This window comes from Delphinapterus leucas, chromosome 15 (genome assembly GCF_059928025.1).
Source record: "Delphinapterus leucas isolate spDelLeu-1000000601 "Yukka" chromosome 15, BTC_Dleu_Yukka2, whole genome shotgun sequence".
Taxonomy (NCBI): Eukaryota; Metazoa; Chordata; class Mammalia; order Artiodactyla; family Monodontidae; genus Delphinapterus; species Delphinapterus leucas.
Window position 1 is genome coordinate 46,093,411 of NC_143143.1, and position 20,742 is coordinate 46,114,152.

At 39.0% G+C, this 20,742-nt stretch overlaps 1 protein-coding gene and 1 pseudogene across 1 annotated transcript in view; both read right to left on the reverse strand.

The window, feature by feature from the left end:
• MACROD2 (mono-ADP ribosylhydrolase 2) overlaps positions 1-20,742 on the reverse strand; it is a 1,987,750-nt gene that overhangs the window by 1,084,576 nt on the left and 882,432 nt on the right. The window lies entirely within an intron of this gene.
• The window catches only part of LOC149747450 (heterogeneous nuclear ribonucleoprotein A1 pseudogene), a 77,766-nt pseudogene continuing 57,024 nt past the window's right edge, over positions 1-20,742 (reverse strand).

Below are 20,742 nucleotides of genomic sequence, written 5' to 3' on the forward strand. Positions count from 1 at the left end.
TAAGAGAGAAAGAAAGAAATGAAAAAAGAGAAAGGAGAGAGGGAGGGAAGGAGGAAGGGAGGGAAGGCAGGAAGGAGGGAGGAAGGACAAACTATACACGTAAAGAGAGTTAATAGGTAATGGGGAAAAGTTGAAGAACAAATAGTCCTAGACCATGTATAAAGGATCATTTTTTTTTTTTTTTTTTTGGCAAAGCACAGAGACAGTTAAAATGCAGGCATCTTCAGTACTCTGAATTGAGAGGCCAGGAATAGTACAGGATTAGGTGGGGAGAGTCTCCTAATTTAGAGTCACAGGGTAGTCATAGACATTCTAGAACCTGGAACCCAGCACTTCCAAACTCCAGGTTGAGCGGTTCTGACAAGACTACTCTGTAATCACAGAACAATCAGAACTATGCCATGTGCTAAAAGACTTGGTTAAAAAATCTGATGTGATTTGGTCTGCTTAACTAATTCATGTGCAATATTAGACATCCCTATAAACTACACCCAGTGATTGTACACTCACAGGGAATTCAATTTGTAGTATACAGTATATGCTAATATGGAAACACTGGAATAAATAATTTCTTCATTTGGCTGTTTTAAGAGACACTTTGCTATACCTGTTGCCAATTCCTCAACTCCATCTGGGTTACAATTTACCAAGATTATCTCTGACACTAAATATACCTTAGCCTTAATGGCTAAGTCCCAGCCTGTACAATATTCTGGATATGCTGTTTATGTTTCCATTTGCAAATAGCATATATTCGCAACAGCTGGGCAGACATCACAGCATCGGGAGCAGGAATTAGCCTTTAAGGATGCAGTGACTAACAAAGATGCCAGGGAAAAAACTGTAAGCATTAGCCGTTTCACGCTTTTATATACAGGACAATAATGCTTAGTAAAAAGGCTCAAATGTATCCAAAGGTTTCTATGCTTAAGAATTTTCAAAACCAATTTTAAATGTTTCTGAATCAACAGGAATTAGTTTAAATTGTGCTTGTCTCAGGCAAAGACTGCTGTAAATCAATCTCCTTTTAAATGTACATGAGCAGCTTAAAATTACATCACATGCCATGGCCAACAACTGTTGGATGCCAAATCTAAATAGGGTAAATCTAATTTTCACTAGATTGGAATATGTAATACAGAAGTGGACTTTTAAAATGTCATAGAAAATAACTGCCTTGCCTCTAATGCCAATACACTCCTTAAAACACCCAGTACGTACCACAGATCAAACAGACTAGGAAATCAGGTCACCATATAGAATTGCTTCATCAGTATTAAAAAAAAAAAAAAACACTCTATGTATCATATAAAAGTTACCATTTAAAGGGATGATTGGCTATATTCTTCAAAAATTGTAGAAAAATTGTGTCCCCAATTTCATGTTTATTGCTCAAAAAGTGGGTGGGGCACAACATGGGGTTTTTGCTCTCAGGGACTTTTAAAGAGATGAGGTTTATTGAAAGTTTATTATTTTTAAATAGATTTAAAAATGAAGGAAAAAAACACAAAAGAACAAGTGACTGTCCTAAGGTATAAGGGTGGAGGAGCCCATATAAAATATCCTGCCATAAAAGAACAAAGCAATCCCCCCATTTTCTGGTTATATGTAACCCCTCTATTTTTTATGAATTGCATTCATTACACTACAACTTCATCCTAGAGGAAGTTCAAGAATTAGAGGAAATGGTAGGAATATTAAATATACTCGACACCACCTACACTGCATAGAACTCTTATATCATGCTTAAGGCCTACACTAGACTGTAACCCTGGATAAATATTCACTTGCATATTTTACATAAATCACACACATCTGAATTCTAAATCAGTGAATACCTTGAAAAAGTTCCATCTTCAATGAGTTAAAAAAAAAAAGAAAACAATAACTAAATGAGAGAGATGAGAGAGCTGAGAGATCACACTTCAAACCTGAGAAAGTTTTTAATAAAATAAAAATAAATAATAAACTTCTAAACATATCTGGTTAAAGGATATTCAGAAACAAACAAACAAAAGTCTCCAGCTTACTGCTGTTTAGGAAGCATTAACTGAAGTCAGACTTACCAGGGAACACCCCTGTTTTCGATTTGCAGCGCGTTTATAACGATTTACACTAACCCAGTATTATCTTGTTGAGCCCTGATCTATGCCCTGGTTATTCACACAAGGCAAGTTAAATTAGAGACTGGACCTGAATTTTTAGGCCTGGGGCAAGAGAAAGTTGAGTAGGTCATGGAGAAGAAAAACTATTTGCTTTTCAAGGAAGGCTGCCAACTCCTCTGTCCCAGGGCCCATAGCTGCTGCGAGGGGCCAAGCTGGGGTTAACTCAAAAGGGAATTCATTTGTCTCCCTTATTTCAGCAAAGACAAGAGATTTCTGCAGGGATGCTGGCAGTTTGAGATGCAGAGAAATCACTAGAAATGTCTGTCGGCAGCCATCTCAGGTGCAGTCAACCTGCTGGGGCCGGTGAGAGGAGGGTGATCCAGCAGGCTCTGTGAAAATCTGGAACTGACTAGAATAATTGCTCTTGGGAGAGGCTTTGATTTCCTCTAGGAAAGGAAGATAAAGGAGGGGCCCATGGGGCCAGGGCAGGTGGGACCTTGGAATATTTTCTATTTATTTCTCCTCTTTTATTTTTTTCTTTTTTTTAAATTTTGTTTCATCATTCATTGAAGTTTCTTCCTCCCTAGCTGGTTTAATTTAGGGCCAGTGTTTGTTTGTTTTTGTTGTTCTCCTTGATTCCCTGGAAGGCTGACAAATCATCTAAAGAATGTGAGTGCCTGCTTCGAATTAAGCCCACTGAGTCAAATAACTGATTGCAAAGGCAGTGGTTAGGAACAAGCCGATTTTGATTCAAGTTAGAAAGAGGCACTCATGGCTCCAAAGCAAGGCAAGGAGCAAAGAGAAGGTGGCTGTGTTCCTTGGTTACTTGCAAGAAGGCTGGAATAAACTGCTTGTTTGTTTAACAGCTTTTGAAAGGAGCAGATAAATTGCTTTTGGTGACTAAATGTGGTTATGGGAGGTTGAACAATTGGAGTCATTTCCATAATCAACAATTGCTGTTGCTGAAATTAGAAAAGTGATAAATAAAGGGAAAACGTGTCTGGAAGGAAGCATTATTCAATCATAAGCCATCCCAAATGGTTAAAAATGTAGCTTAGATCACACTCCTGTGAATTTACACCACGGAAGAAACGAGACCACTCAATTTCACAGTTCCAGGGAAAAATGAGGCTCTTTCTGGAACTTTTGCTTTCCCAGCAATGTGTTTGTGATGCATTCCAGATGGACAAGCCTTGAAAAGTGACAGTATCCATCTATTTGTGAGAGTCCACAGAGAGAGTGAGAGTTTTCACATCCTCGTGTCCCTAAAACAAACACCACAAACCACTAATGAATCCACTTAATCCAATTTGGGAGGACCCCTCAGGACGAAATGCTTTATCAGTTATCATCGAAGTATTCAGTCTAATTCTTCTTTGCCCAGGTCTCTATGAGTGAACGGGGGGCAGGGTGGTTGACGGAATGGAAATAAAATAAAGCTGAAGACAGTTCTTTGGATGAAATATACGGCTGATATTTTAATGTGTGGGTGACACAAGGCTGAAATAACATGAACGGTATGTTGTGAGTCTGATTAAAATATAAAAAGATCTTGACAAATTGGAAACATGATCTAAGTCTAATAATGACATTTAATGGAAAGAAATGTTAGAACCTGAACTTGGTTTCAGAAAGGCATACATGTGGGATAGAGAAGATACTGTTTAGCAGGGGCTCTTATAAGAAAGTATGTGCTGTTTTGCTAATCAACTCCAGAAAAAAACAACCTTGTCACTGAAAGAGCTAATGCGATGTGATTGCAGACTGACTTTAGGAAAATGCATTAGCTGAATAAGGGGAGGTGACAGTTTTCCTCTGCTGGCTGAACTGCAGCCCAACTGTGGCCTACCCAGCCCTCCCGGCACAAGGTAAGAGAGGTGTGCCCGCCCCAGGCCACCCCCTCCTCTGGCTGTGTGGATTCTACCTCCTCTTACGTTCTAAGGAACCGCCCTCTCTCCTCTATGTAGTTAATTCCTACCTCTTCCTGCTTCCTTCTCATCAGCACTTGATCACACTCAAGTCTCTCTTATCATATCAATCCCACAACGCCCCGCATTACCTCTGCGATAACCACCCCTCCTCCCTTTCGCTGCTGAATCCCTTCACAGCCACTATCTTCCCCTCGCCTCTCCGACATCTCCTCCCTCTGAAGTTTGACTTTTATCCTCACTGCTCCCCTGGAACAGCTCTTTGTTAAAACCACCCATGTCTAAAAAACAGTGCTCAGCCCTTATCTTCCTTGGCTGCTGGGCAGCATTAAATGTCGTTGACCAGCCTTTCTGGAATGAATTTTCTTTGGCTTTCTAGATGCAGCCCCCTCTTGGTTTGTCTCCTCCGTCATGAGCTGCCCATTCCCAGTTTTGTTGTTTTGTTTTGGGTTTTGGTGGTGTGTTTCGGAGGGTCCTTTTCCTCTGTCCATTCTCTAGGTTTTGGTCTTCCTCAGGGTTCCTGGTCCCCTTCCTCAGCAGGTGGAGGGGGTTCTCTGGATAGTAATCAAAGGCTGTGCTGGATCAGAGGGCCCCCCTGCGCTGCCTCACAGGGAAGGCCCACCAAGGAGGCCGGCAGAACTCCCTCATCTGGGACCCATCATGGAACAATCAGTTGTCTTCAGGCAGCAGTGGTTTCAAAGAGTTAACAACACTGGAGACATTTAAGAAAATTCTGCCATAAGGAAGCATTTTTGAGCTTAAATACATGGAAGAATAGAGACCCCCAAGTCCTACAAAAGCTAACCCCAGGCTCCACAGAGAGGGGTCCTGGAGAGAATCAAGGATACACAATGGAGGGTGGAGTGACACGCTGCCACAGAAATGCAAAGCAAGCTGAACACGATGGAAGAAATAAGGCCACTGGGCCCTCAGGGAAGGCTGAGGAGACAGGGGAGACCACCCCCCCCCTGCTGAGGTGGGGAAGCGGCAGGCCACCCCTTCTTTCCTTTTTTTTTTTTAAAATTGAGGTATAGCTGATTTGCAATAATTTATGTTTCAGGTATACAACACAAAGATTCACAATTTTCAAAGGTTATACTCCATTTATAGTTATTATAAAATGTTTGCTATATACCCTGTGTTGTATAATATATCCTTGTAGCTTATTTTATACCTAATAATTTGTACCTCTAATCCCATACCCCTATATTTCCCCTCCTCTATTCCCCCTCCCCACTGGTAACCACTAGTTTGTTCTCTATATTTGTGAGTCTGCTTCTTTTTTGTATTATTCACTAGTTTGTTGTATTTTCTTTAGATTCCACAGATAAGCGATATCATACAGTATTTGTCTTTGTCTGACTTGTTTCACTTAGCATAATGCCCTCCAAGTCCATCCATGTTGCTGCAAATGGCAAACTTTCATTCTTTATTTATGGCTGAGTAATATTCCACTGTGTATATATGCCACATCTTCTTTATCCATTCACCTGTTGATGTAAACTTAGATTGTTTCCATGTCTTGGCAAATGTAAATAATGCTGCTATTTCCTTTCCTCTCTTAATGGTCACAGCCACCATTTGTTATTTAGCACTTAGCATGTGCCAAGAAATAGCTCAGTGTGTATGACTGACTGGGTCTCTTAATTTTCCCCACTATCTCTCCTTCCCTTCTGTTTTAGAAACAGAATCTCTAAGTAGTGGGTGCAAGAATTGTACTTACATTGAAAAGACTTGTCCTTTTAAATCTCTTCTGCCTAATTACAATGTTTTCAAACACAGAGAAAAGTTGAAAGAATTCTAGAATAAACACTCATATATTCACCATCTATATTTACAAATTGTTAACATTTCACTGTATTTGTTTCATGACATATCAACTTCCATCTATATATCTGTTTTATTTTTATCTCTTTCAAAGTTGCAGACATGAGTACCCTTTACCCTTAAATTTATCTTGTTTTATATGTTTCCAACAATCCCCTGAGGTAGTTATGGTCACTTCTGTTTTCCAAAGAGTAAGCAGATGTCTACCAAGTCCAAGTAACTTGCTAGGGTCACACTCTTAGTAATTGATAGAACCCCATTTTGAACTCAGGTCTGTCTCTCTCCGGAGTCCATGTTTTTAACCTATGAGTTTCCCATCCCTTCAAGCCCCCTCCCTCATTTTCCCACCTAAGGGTCCCTTAGAGTTTCAGAGGCTTTGGGGTATAAACACCGTTAATTTGATAAGGACTTGTTGTTCTAGGGGTCTTGGAAAAGGAGAGTTCCGATTGCTCAGTTCACCTTGCCAACTAAAAGAGATAGAGGAACTCTGACCCATTTGGAAATAATATCCCTTCATTCCAGGGCGCTGCCTTCAGCTGTCAGAGAAAAGAAACTATATTTTGCATTACCACTAAAAGTATTTCTCTGTGGGAATAAGCAATTCCATTAAATAAAGTACCCTTTCCCTCCAATTAATTTGAAAGACACACAGGATTTGAAAAAAGCACAGCTCTCTTTTTTCTTTCCTGAAATGAAATGCTTTATACCTCACTTACTGCTTATAAATAAGACCTATTTACCATAGATCTGCAGACTGTTATATACTTTGCGGTTTGCCCAGCCTGCCTCTGATGGACAAAATTTCTGAAGCTGCTCCTTTGTGTTTCATCAAGAATGATGACTCTCAGCCACCTCAATATCATGGCCTGGAAGTTCCCAAAGCAATTGGGTTAGTAATGTATTCTGTGATCCGTGCTGTGGCCATAAAACTTTTCAAAGTAAAGCTCAAGTTCCAATCTACAGATCTGAAGAGGACATTTCCAATCTGTTGGTACAGCCTGTCTTCCATGGGCCCAGCTGCCAGTGGTTACCCTGGGCACCGGGTGGCCTCACGAAGTCGGCACAGCTGAGCCGCTCGCTGCAGAGCAGCAGAGCCCAGAGATCGCCACATTATCACCTCCCGACTCGAACTAGAGTTCCATTTAACAAGCTTGACAGGAGCAACAGGACTACGAAATAACAAGCAGATACACGGTGTGGTATTTGTCAAAGATAAAGGGCTGAGCTTGAGCTTAATGCTTTACGAAGGTTTTGGAAGACATTCAAATCAACCACCCCAAATAGTTTCTGTTTCTTGAACTTCTCACATTTCTCTTATTTGGAGTTGCCGTTTTGACACATTAAGCTTCACTTGGTGGCAATCTTTTGAAGATACCAGAAATGCCATTAGAGTCTGTTCTGATTTCATAGACATGTCTTATGTTTCCACATATGTACTTTACTTACATCTTAAAAATCTTAACAGCTGAAGCCAAATTCAATTCTACTTTATTGTTATACCTTCCTAAAGCTAAATTTACAAATTGCACACAAACATGCACACGTGTTTGCAATAAGACTTAATGTAAAAACACATAGCCTCATTTCTTTATAGTTATAAAGTAAGCAGAGAAAGAGACTTACAAACATAATACTATAATCCAATCACGTGTGCCTTACTGCCCATATTACATAAAATAGGATTTTAAAAAAAATGAATCATATCTATTGCCATTTTATATTTGGTCTTTTGAGAGCATACTATCCCTATAGTTCTCTATCACATGTAGAGACAAATTAAATTTGAAAAGAAAAAAATATTATCTTTCCCGTTTTCTTCCGAATGTGCAAAAGCAACCAATACAACATGAAGTATGGCATACATTAGGAGAATTAATTTTTGGATGAGTCTGACAGCACGGATGAGTTGGAAGCTTATGCCAGCAAAAACTGAAGAGAAGCTATATTTTTTTAAAACAAATATATAGATTTACAGAAAGTAAATGCCCTTTTTCTTTTATAGATAAATTCTTATAAAAATGAAAGTTCTATAGCTGTCAGATCTCCAGCTAGTCTGAAGCTCTTCAAATAATGAAACGTGTGGATGGATTTCTAATTGCGTTTTTGTGGTTTGTTAGGAGAACCACACTGTAGGAGAATGTTTTTGTCAGGGCAAAGTCTTTCTTCATTCCAATGGGGCTTCATTTCCCTTCTCCCCAAAGCTCTTTATCCAATTTGCTCACAGCAGGGTCAGTTTCTTTGACCACCACGATCTGGAGTTCTATTCCAAGTTTTGAATTTTGCAAACATTGGTCTAAATAGGCTTAAATACATGGCACCACCACACACTAAACATTCTGAGGGAAGCTCGCCTTGACACAGACTGTGAGCGGTTTACTTCCCTCTTGCGTAACAGAGCAATCTTGAACAATATGTACCTTCCTGATGCTCTCCTCAAGTCTGTGACAGGGAAGAAACACTCTAATTGAAATCAGTTATAACAGCAAATTCCCAGCATGTTTCCACTGAGGAAGAGAACTGAAAATACTACAGCTCTCTGTGTTTGGCAGCACAAAAGAGTGAGTGCTTTGGAGCTGAAGCGAGGATGCCCAGAAGAGCGGGGTTGGGGAATTTCCTTTCAGAAACACTTCTTATGTGAGGAAGGCTGCAAATTGCTTAGAGTATAAGGTTTTTGCAGCCAGACCAAAAAAAAAAACCAAACAAACAGATTTTAGTACCACTTAACAGCTGCCTGGAACTATGGCCCAAGGAGGCCTGGGAACAAGTTTGTCCTTAAGCACTGGCCGCTGGTTGATTCTTCCCCAGGATGGTCCATGATACAAACTCTGAAGTATTCTACCAGGATTCAATATGATATGGTTACATTACAGATATTCCAAGTAAATATGAAGAAACACACTATGAATTAAAGAGTCTGATAGAGGGTGGTGGTGGGGCAGACCACTGAGGGATAGTCTCTCATATGGAAATTTTTATATGTTAAGAAAAAGTTAAAAATAACATATAACTAGGGATACTGTATATTTCTTAGGGATAAACTATGCTTCACATATAAGTGGTATTTAAGCATTATAATAGCCATAGTAACTAAACGCCTGATGTTTCAAGGATTAGGACAAACATATGGCAGGGGAAGAATAGCAAGAAGGAAAAAAAAACACTTTACAACTTTGGCATCTAACTTCTATATTAGTCTCTTGGCTTAAACATGGATCGTTCTATCAGATACACACAAGATAGACTTACGTGCATGCACATTTTCATGTACACACACACACACACACACACACACATACACACACTGTCTTTGCTCTCACAGCCGACACAACCCTCCAACCCTCACTTTCATCTTTATCTCCTAACTGAACTGGGCTACAGAAAAGAGGGAGGATTTGGGCTCCCATCCTGCCAAACGCCTCTTGCTATTGTATGTGCAGGAGCCAAGCACAAGGCCCGGGACACCTGAGGAGCCGGAGGATGTCTAAGGCAAGTTCCTTTACTTGGGGGCATGGATGGAGCCCCCACTGAGAGATCCTGGCAGGTCTCTTCCATAAACAACTGTGTGTAGAGGTGAGAGGGAAAAAAACCTGAATGTATAAGCTTGTAAATAACCACTCAACTTGATTCCGTCTCTCCTGGTCTCATCTTGCATTATTTCTCCCTTCGCCCAGTACTAGCTCGTGAAGACACCATGGTCGTTCATGCCTTTCGGCCTTCATATATGTTGATCCCTCTGTCCCTCTACTTCTCTAATTGTCCAATAGTCACAACTTAGCTTCAATGGCATATACTCTGAAGTTATCCTTTGGAATTTGTTTCTTCCCTATCCGTCTCCCTTACATTGGCATGTACTGGGGGTGGGAAATACTAGAAGTTTCCTTGAACACTGACCGGCATGGCCCAATAGGAAACTTGCCAAAGTTTCCTTAGTAATGGCTTTTGAAGGCCAACTAGCTCTAAACTTATACTTTAAATTATCCCTTTCTACTGTGCATTGGTCAGAATTGTTTGACTATTTGTATCTAATGAATTTAATCACCTGTAATAGCATTTGTTATATGGTATCATATCACTACGTGTTGAGTTTGCTGCTTAAAGGATTTGAATTATATTGCCTTGAAAGTGTAGGCTTGCAAATTATGAATTAAGTGGGTGACTCAGGGGATAGAAGTGATGGTAGTCCAATAGGAGAAAATGAGTCAAAGTCAGAGAAAACAAGAGCAGATCGCTGCTACTCCCCACCCCCGCTTCCGTAAGGCCGAGGAGGAAGTGATTATCAAGTCACCAGAGCCAAGGGTGGGGTGCACAGTAAGGGCTAGGACCAAAGTACCCCCTAATTTGTCTTCCTACAACAAATTGTGGGCTAATGGAATAACCTAAGAATCTCAGTGACAAATACAGCACGCAAAACATTGCTGTGAGGTTTAATTCATAAAATGCACTTAGAATAGAACCTGCCATATTATTCTTATTAGATGTTCAAGGTTTCTGGTAACTTTTGAACTGACCTATAATTCTCCTAGTTCAGCAAGTAGAGGGAATTCAGAGATCAGAGCCTTTGCTCCAGCTATGGATAGCAATGCCAAAGAGTACTAAAATCGACGGTCGAACAAGATACCTTCCAGTGAGTAGATGATGTTAAAATACTAAGGTCTGGAGATGGTTTCTGAACTTAAAAATCATGCCAGAGAATTGATTAAACTGTGGAACTTGCCATGAGAGACTCTGATTTAGTAGATCTGGGGTAAAGTTCGGGACCAGACATCTCAAGTGATTTGTTGTATACAGTCTGAAGACTTCATCTTGTGAAGCACACTCATTGTGATTGAGACTGAGGAAGAAAAGGTCTTGAATTAATCTTGGCCTGCATTTTAAAAAAATGTACAGTCAGCCCTCCATATCTGTAGGTCCTGGCATCCGTGGAGTCAGCCACATTGAAAATATTTGGAAAATATTTTTCAGAAAATTCCAAAAATCAAAACTTGAATTTGCTGCATGTCAGCAACTATTTACATAGCATTTGCATTGTATAACGTATTATAAGTAATCTAAGGATGATTTAAAGTACACAGGAGGATGTGTGTAGGTTATATGCACATACTATACCATTTTATATAAAGGACTCGAACATTCGTGAATTTTGGCAACAACGGGGGTCCTGGATACTGAATGACTGTAAGTGAAACAGAGTTGAAGAGAAGTGAAAGTTTCAGAGCTCATCACACATAGTATTTTTTCATGAAACTTTAATTTTCAAATGCATACGCGTTTGTGTACCAGGTTGGATCTAAAATGAATTTCTTATTATGGGTTGTAGACAAAAAGTTGGAAAGACTTTGCTCTAGGGAATTCACAGCATTCACATCAAGTGACATGTAATCACAAGGCATTCTAAACTCTGGAGCCACCTAACAAGATTAGGATTAAAGAAGGGTAAGGGGGAGGGAAAGAAGGAAAGGCCAGTGGGATATCAACTGGTGTAAAGAACTGAGTTACCAAGATGCAAAGAAAGAGCAGTGGGCTGTAACCAAACTCTGACCCATAATTAGAGTGACATGCATGTGAAGTGTTTAATGAATGGATCAGGGACCATGGGGCTCTGACAAATGGTAGAGGAAGCCTACATTTAAAAGAGGCTTTACATTCTAACCAACTATTATTACCAGCCCCTTCTTGGTCTCTCAATAAATTTCCTTTCTGCTGGAATTCTTCATGCTTCCTCAAAGCTTGATGGTGATTTCTTTTTTCTTTATTTATTTTGGAAAGCCAGGGGAAAATTGTTTCAGTATGTTCTTTAAATTAGTCTCCTTGAAGTGTTTTCCTTGCACACGTTAATTACAGCTCCCCCGAGGGGCTGAAGTACTATATAACACACTGTAATTCAGCTCCCCAATCTCCCTTCTCCAACTCAAGTTGCCAATTCTCCCTACAATCTAGTTTCTATAGTAATATGTAAGTAAGAAGTACATGGCTGAGATTTTTTCAACTATAATATTAGAGGAGAAAATGTGATCATCAGTTGTTGAGCACAACAAACTGAAAATGAATAGTTTTGGCCCATAACATGAAGGGGTTAGATTAAATGACTTCTGAGGTCCCCACCTTCCAGTTCGAACATACGCCAAAGAAACTTTCATTTAATATCTGGAAATACAGAGAAAAGGTCAATGGGACTTTGATGAGGCTAAGTGATTCTCATTAGCATGATCTGGCTAGAATTCCAGAGGTTCTCAAGAAAATAATATGTGTCCAAGAAGCTACATTTGTGCTGTCACTGTACTAGACACTCAGAAAAGGCAGTTAGTCCAAGAAAATGTAGTTAGTTTTTAGTTCCCGAAGACAGCAAACTTCCTAAAGTGGCCACAATACAATTTTAAGTTCCATCCCACAGTCACAAGTCATTGAGGAAGAAAAAAAAAAAAGCTAAACACAAAATGTAGTTCTTAAACAAAGGTTTTCAAATTCCTGTTTTTTCAAATAGGTAAAAGCAATGGCAGGTTTGATAATCAGAGTGGCTCGTTTATTGACTAGTTAGAACTGGAAAGTGTCTTCGAAAACTAAAGGAAAGAGATAGATGAAGGCGTTTCCAGGCCAAGTTACTTATTAAACAGCTCCTATGCACAGGAACTAAGGCAGGTGTTTTACACAGGTTGCCTCTTTCCCTCTGCTTGTGTCTTTGATGTAGGTATGTCTACTCCCATTTTACAGATGGAGAAATGTATGCTCAGAAAAGTAAGAGACAAGTGTTAACCAGAGTCAGAGTCAGACTTATAATCCAGGTAATAATTTACCCAGTCTCAGGCTGCTTGAAACAGAAGGTAGGCCTATTAACTTTATGAATGTCAAGTTTGTGACCTACCAACATCCATCAAAGTGTTCCTTAAAATTTACCATCTTCTCCTTCCTTTTACTTAACCAGATTCAAAGACCTGGGCAGACTCTTACTGTCAGAAAGAAATCCTCTTCTCTCAGTGGCTTAAGCATTCACCAGCCTGGTTCCAACAGGGACCATCAGTGAACAAGACAGTTAAGGCTGAAATCCTCTCAACAGGGAACAAGCCCTACCAAGTCTCCAGCCTGACACCTCCAGCTCTCCTTAACTCATGCTCTTTTGCTGATGAGATCTCATCCCCTCACAGTATTAAATCTACCACCTCTATGTAATCATCCAGAATATCTATCTACCTATTGATCGATCAACTGATCTATTGATCACTCTATATCTTCAGCTCTGATTTCTCTTTTGACCTGCTGGCTCATATCTGCAGTGGCCTAACCTACAGGCACTGAATTCCTCATCTTTCCTCAAGAAGCTGCACTTACATCTGAAATCAGCACTTCAGTAAATAACACCGTCATTCACCCACTTAACTCTTGGAGTGTTCTCAACAGACAGACTGACACATGCAAAGCAGGAGCCAAATTAAAACCAAGTGTTTGCTGTCACCAGTCTGCAGACCTTCATCTCTTGGCTGAAACACTGCAATTGATCCTTACTTTCCTTAACAAAAGTCTCATCACTTCCAACACATTCTCCACATTCCTGCAAGTGTTCACTCACTGAAGATATACTTTTGACCGTATCGCTCCCCTGCTTAATAATGCAACCATTTCTAGCAACCTTTAACCAGTGGTTTGTAGCTTGGGGTCCAAGTTCATGGATGTGCTTATATGCAAAAATGACATTGTGTGCATGTTTTTCTTTGGAGAAGGCCTTGAGTTTTCTCACAGCAGATTCCTAAATGGGGACAGTGCCCCCTAAACTAATGAATAAAAAGCAAAACCAAAGTCAGACAAACAATAAATCACTGGAAATCAAGAGTCAAGATCCAAACTCTTTTTTGTTTTGTTTTGTTTTGTTTTGGATATATGAAAAACCATTTATCACCGAGTCCCTGCCAATCGCTCCCATTTCTTCTCTCATTACATATCACCTCAGACCCATTCTCAATCCATATTTAATTTTGCACCATTTCCTATATTCCTTCTTTGTCTTTTATAATTCTCTATATCTCACTTATTCTTTTTCCATTTTCTGACCCAGCAAAGTCAAGACCTAGTTTGTGAACTACCTTCTCAATGAAGCCCCCCAGAGTGACATAGGTAGACTCCTTCCTGGACCATGAACCCAGCTCTATCCTTGCACTTACACATTGTACATAACTATGTGTTTATGCATCAGCCTACTTTTCCATGGACTTCCCAATGGCAGAGTCTGAACCTTAATCTATTTCCCTCCACAGTACCCCAAAAATGTTCACTGAATTAATGAACAAATACTGCAACCTATGATAAGGAACCAGTGCTAAAAGCTTTACAGAATACTTTGGATTAAAGAGGCAGTTTTATTTTAAGTCCTGAGAATACTTATGAAAGAAAGAATACAGTACACTTGGTGACAATAATAGAAAATACCTTGTTTTTTAGTAATAGAGTCCTGATGTTAATTTCAAAAAAAAAAAAAAAAAAGGATTATTGAATGATATTTTGGCATATTATATATTTATTTATTCTGAGTTTAAAATTTAATTTTCATAGTAGACTGGTTGATAATAGTAATTTTTGTACCCATTCACCAAAGGAGAAGCAAGCTATTAGTAAATGTTATATAAAAAAATAGGTCATTGCTACTGCTGGCTCAAGCAAAATGCAGACATAACTATCCTTACAAATCTAACAAGAAAAAAAGGGCATTTCCACCCCCTCAATTGTATTTTATATATGGTGGCAAACAATATTTTATTCTTTATTTTATTCTTATAAAGGCATCACTTTTCATCAGTAATTCTTTCTTACTTGTTTCTCTTTGATGATATTTTCACTTCCATTCTTTTAGAATAGTGGAAGTATCAGGTGAAAAGAAAAACACAATGAAAAACTAAGGAGAGAAATAATAATATGGGTAAAGTGCAATATAGGGGAGGAGGAAGTGATGTGAGGATTGGAAGAAGCCCAAGAAAGAATCTAGATATAACCCATAGAATGAGTTAGGATCTGGGCATCTGGGCAGACAGGATGCCTCTGTGAGATATAGCTGATGAGATATAGCTCATGTCCCCATCACAAGGGATGAATGGGAGACTGGCAGAGAGGCAAAACCCAGAGTCTGAAGGCTATGACAACAGTACTGGGCAGAGCCCAGGTAAATAGCATTGGGGTGGGTCCAACAAAGAGAACAGGGATGTTCCAACAGATGTAGAACAACAGTGACTCCAGAGGATATAATATTCAGAGAAGGCTCCTAGAGTATTAGGGCCAGAGGAATCCTGGTTCAATTCATTTGCTATCTAGGGGAGAAAAATGGATGGTGGAAAGGTCAAGTAAATGATTCAAGGTCATAGCTGTCATCCTGCTGCTCAAAATTCTTGCCCTTTCTCACCTTTGATCTTCTTATTCCTTGCTTACAGAATGAAGTCCAACACTTTAAAATGGCATCAATACCTTGACTTACCAATCTGACCTCACAGTACTCCTCTTATTTCTCAATTTTGCCTGAATATATCCTATGCTTTTTCCTGCCTGTCTTCTTGTTTCTGAATGGAATGCCTCTCTTCCCTCTATCCACTTCTTGAAATTCTGGTTTTAAGAGCCAGGGAGTTTTAAATGTCCAAAATCTTTTCTTGAATTTTCTCCCTTCCAAGAAATGGTTTTCCTTATTTTAAAATCATATATCACCCTGTGGTTTCTCCTGTACAAATGTCACCTTGTATTATGACTGTCAGAGTTCTCATAATCAGGTGGTAAACACTTTAACAACGCTGAAGCTGCCTTAGTAAGTTTTGTGCTCACCATAGCTCAGAGCTTGTAGATATTAAGGGTCTAACGTGTTTACTCAAGGAATGAATAAGTGAATGAATCTATTCAGTCTGAGAAGCCAGCACATTTCTTATCATTTTCGGTGTCTATCTGCATTTATTTTTGAGTGTGTTGGGGGGAATCATACTAAGCATAAATATACATAATTTATGCATACTATCGAACACTATGTGCCATTACGCTAAATTCTTTTCTAACCTCATTTTATTATTTACAACCACCCAGTTTAATTAATAACTATTATTTTTCCTACTGTACACAGAAATTAACCAAGGAGTTGAACGATTTGCCAAAGGGTCATCCAGATATTAAATGTTATTATCAAAATTTGAAAATAGATGCTTCCAAAGCCTATGAAACAGCAAACAAATTATGAGTTTAGCTCTTCTTCTGTAGACTTCAACTCCACAGGACTTTCTTTAGTTATAATATACTGGCACACAGTATATACTGTGCATATTAGTCTATACATACCAATTTCCATGTGTATGTACATGGATATACACACTTTTGTGTGCATGCACACTCATATATATTCTAAGTATATTCTGAACATAATATTCTAATTTGGCACAGTCACTTGTCAAAGCAATGTCTCATTTTTATTCTCTCATAAAAATTATTTTAGAAGGATAAAATCAGTGAATAATGCCAATTATATGATCAGATACACACTGCCATCTCCTATTGTTATATGAATGAGTCACATAAACCAGAGATTAGAATACAAGTAAAATGCAGAAGAAATCTATACCTTAGCAAAATTTGACTCTATCCAACAACATTTCATTGTTGCCAGGTCTACAAAATGCACACTGAACCTCATTCAAGAGCCAACTTTCTAACCCATTCAGGAGCCCACCCAGAACCTAGTATGTTCAAGGGTCTTTGGTAGAGGTAGAGGTGGTTTCACAGTCCCTCACATGAGTTCAGTGACCGCCCACACCAGACAGAAACGTCTTGTTATTCACCAAAATCTCTATTTCCTTTCTTTCTGGGTACTCAGTTGGACATTTCCCAGTTTGCCTTGCAGCTTAGCAGCCCTGTGATTGTATTATTCTGACCAAGTGAATGAGAAAAAAATCATAAAGACTTTCACGTACACTCCATCATGCTTTTACCCCTTCTTCCAGATGAATATCAATGCTAAGAGCAAGCACGGAAGCTGCACACTGACAGCGAGAAAGCCTCTATCAGCCTGGATTTCTGGAAGACTATGTGCAGCAGCTCTGCCCCCAAATCCTATTGACCAGGAACACCCACCCACTTTGGACTGTGATATGAGCAACTCATAAACCTCTATTATGGTAAGCTGATGAAATCTGAGGGCTATTTGTCACAGCATCTAATATTATCCTAAAACACACAGCAACCTCTCAACATACTTAAGTGCTCCCAGGTTCAGCAATTTTTAGTCCTAATATTATCTAAATAGAATTTTAAAATTTAGAAATTGTACTACCAAATTATATACTGATGAACTATAAACAAATTTAAGTACGTATTTCAATTAATTGCAAGCATAATTCTATGTTTTTGCCAGTCCATTCTCATTAGGAGCTGGTAAGAATACTGCAATCCACCAAGGTTAACTGTATCATGTCAGCCTTTTTCCTGGTCTTTGATATGTTCATCTGTTGTCTGATTCCATCGTCTTCAAATAAATCATGTAGGAAACCTTCCCTCCCTTAGAGTACACTTCTTTTACTACATGAGTTTTGATGACAGAAGAGCAAAAAAGTGATCTCTAGTCTTTCCTTATTTTATTGCTTCTGTTATTTTCTACACGACACCCTCTGTATTTACCTTTCGTGCTTCTCTTTCCTCTTCAGCCTTTGAACTTCCATTTATGTTCTGTGTTCAGTTTCCCTCATGTTGAGCTCATGGTGTTCCTTGAGTCCCTCCCAGACTTTGCACTCAAGGTTCAACTTTGTTTTTAGTCAGGTTTTAAAGCACATACTTCTCTTAAAGTCACTACTGTGGCCTCATGGCGGCCAAGTCCCTAGTTTTTCAATCATTCTCAGCATGTCCTGACTACCCTGCCTTGTCACTGGGTCTTTGACCACACTGACCACAAACACTCTCACTTCCCCCCAAGACTGACTTACAGGACTAACTTAACTTTGAGTACTCTGGAAAAGGTCACTTCTTCACCCTTGTGGTATGGGGAGGGCAAAGGTTAGTTTTCTAAAAGAATGCCACAGGAAGACTATTTAAAAAGAACATAGAACATGGCTTCTCTGATGCCAACTCTTGCTTCAGTGTGAAGTATTCTCCCTCTTGCATCAGCAAGGGAAGGAACAAAGTGACTGACCTATTCTCTGCTGCCTTCCTGCCAAGTGTGCCTTGCAGATATTACCTAGAATAAATGAACGGTAAAAGGGGGCTCCTCTCTACTTAAAAATTTACTGACACACACACAAAATAATTTACTGACCACAAATTCCAAAAATTAAAATAAGCAAATAAGTACAATTATGGGTGCTTTAGGAAATTTTGATTTAAAAAATTCTATCCCTAAAATGATTAAATTATAGGTTAATATTTTACATTACAAAGACATGATTCTTTTTACCCCAAAGGCTCTTTGATATTTCCATTAAATTAGAAACCTTTAGCTTCTAAAGTGATAGTTGGTCCAGGTATTGCAGATGGCTCTCAAATCCTCTTTTCAGAAACATATCTCCCTACTACTGACTGTTTAGAATGAGTTTCAGTGTATAGATTTTATACCCATTTTGTATGAAAGTTTTGACATATACTTTAAAATTACATTTCCTACTTCCCATTACATTTCGGAGAGGAAATTTTCCACTTTCTGCAACAGTTAAATGAAGCAAAAGGCAACCAAACCTGATATACACACAATCCTACAGTCATAAAGAACCTTAAAATTTTAACATATCCATTTCCATGTCTCAAGGCAAATGAGGCTAGAGAAACTACTCCAGGTGTAGATTCTGGTTTTGGTTCTGATGTGTTTCAGTCTTCTAAATTAATCATGATATTGATTTTCCTTGGATGGCTTAACAATTGTTTAAAAATACAAAGGCTATTTTAAATGCACCACCTATTGTGGTGTGGTATAAATTCTTAGGACGAAAACATTTAGATAATTTCCAGTACTCGGGCTACAGAGTCTGAAAAAAATCTTCATGAAATTACAAATAATAGGTGTTAACCTATCAGAATTTATTATAAAGCTTGTTGAAGAGTTTCACATCAAATTTTTGTGTTGCTGTTGCTGTTGTATTAATTTCAGTGCCTTAGAATACTGTCTGCTTTTAAAAGAGTATTTGCTAGGTTTGTTTGTTTTTGTTTTTTGCGGTACGAGGGCCTCTCACTGCTGTGGCCTCTCCCGTTGTGGAGCACAGGCTCTGGATGTGCAGGCTCAGCGGCCACGGCACACGGGCCCAGCTGCTCCGCGGCATGTGGGATCCTCCTGGACCGGGGCACGAACCCGTGTCCCCTGCATCGGCAGGCGGACTCTCAACCACTGCGCCACCAGGGAAGCCCAGTTTGTTTGTTTTTAATTCTATGTTTTAGCGAACAGAACTAGATTATTTGAGGGAAAGATGAAGAATGTTATGGAGTTTCCTTTTACCGGTTCTTTGGAAAATAAAAACAACTGTTTTGTCTTAAAGGACTACAGGAGCTCCATTTATAGGCTTTAATTTGCAAAGAATAGTTTTTGAAAAAAGCTCAAACACATTACGTAATGCTGATACTATCTTAAATACTTTTTAAAGTGCAGTAGCATTTAATGCATCTAATATAAAATTAAAACATTTTACACCAAATAATACCACCTTCCATCAGAGACCTTGGAAGGAAATTTGAAAGAATATAAAAAATACATTTGGAATCTAAGTGCTCTTGTTTATAAAGATGTCCTTTTGGCTACATCTATATATGCAGTGAAATGTTTTCTTTCTGGAGATCTAAGTTACTCACTTAAAATGAACAGTATCCATTAAATCTGCCTTAGGGACTGATAATTAATACAATACTGGAAAAGAAACAAAAAACAAAATCAGAATTGGTGTGTTTTCTAGTACTCAGAGAACATCCATAAAGAAGATCTGAAAGAAACTAGAAAAAGAAGAGCGAACTAAACCAGGCCCCAGGCCTCAATGCCGCCTCGCGTCACTTCCCCTGACGCCCCTCCCAGTAAATGCAAAAATCTTCAACAATTTACCAGCAAATCAAATCCAGCAGCTTATAAAGAGAATTATAACTGTGACCAAGTGGGGTTTTTACCCCGGGAATTCAAGGTTGGCCTAACGTATGAAAATCAATCAATGTAGTACACCATATTAATAGAGTAAAAAACAAAACCCACATAGTCATCTCAATAGATATAGGAAAAGTATCTGACAAAATCCAGCACCCTTGTATGACAAAAATACTCAACAAACTAGAAATAGAAAGGAATTTCTTCAACCTTATAAGGGGTACCTAGTAATTCCTCAAGTTTCCTCAAAGAAACCATTTTGTCAATTTCAACCCTGAAATTTAGGTATGTGTATAATCCTCAATGGTCAACCAAGTCTGTCCAGTTATATATTCCTTGGTTTTAAAGTTTGTTTTGTTTTGTTGTTGTTGTTTTAACTCCAGAAAGGACTCAATATTTCAAATCCCTCACATTGAAGAGGCAGCCATTTAAGAAAATGTTATAGGCTGAATTATGTCCCCAAAAAGATACGTCAGACTCCTAACTCCTGGTACCTCAGAATATGACCTAGTTTGGAGATGTGGTCGTTGCAGAGGTAATCAAATTAAGAGAAGTCATTAGGATGGGTCCTAATCCAATATGACTGGTGTCCTTATAAAAGAGAGATCTGGACACAGATGTGTACCCAGGGGGAACACCATGTGAAGATGAAGGCAATGACCAGGGTGATGCTTCTACAGGCCAAGGAATGCCAAGTATTGTCCGCAACCCACCAGAAGCTAGGAGAGAGGCATGGAACAGATTCTTCCTTTGAGCCCTCAGAAGGAACCAACCCTGCCGAAACCTTGATCTCAGACTTCTAGCCTCCAGGTATGTGAAACAATAAATTTCT